This window comes from Haliaeetus leucocephalus, unplaced genomic scaffold (genome assembly GCF_000737465.1).
Source record: "Haliaeetus leucocephalus isolate CR32 unplaced genomic scaffold, Haliaeetus_leucocephalus-4.0 Scaffold752, whole genome shotgun sequence".
Lineage (NCBI taxonomy): Eukaryota > Metazoa > Chordata > Aves > Accipitriformes > Accipitridae > Haliaeetus > Haliaeetus leucocephalus.
The window spans coordinates 3,593,990-3,594,198 of record NW_010973188.1 but is presented as its reverse complement, the minus strand read 5'-3'; positions in this window follow the sequence as shown (position 1 = coordinate 3,594,198).

Sequence of the window (209 nt, the reverse complement as noted above, 5' to 3'; positions counted from 1 at the left end):
GTGGCTGCTGCTGCGGGACGGCTGCCTGCGCTGCGACGCCGACGGTCTCTGCAGCCTCTGCTACCACCCGGCGCTCAACGCCATCCTGGCCGTGACCGCTCGCGGCGCCATCAAAGTCATCGACGGCACCTCGGGGGCCACGCTGCAGGCGTCGGCACTCAACGGTGAGCGCGGGGCCCCCGCGGCCTGCCGGGGCCCTGGGCCGCGGC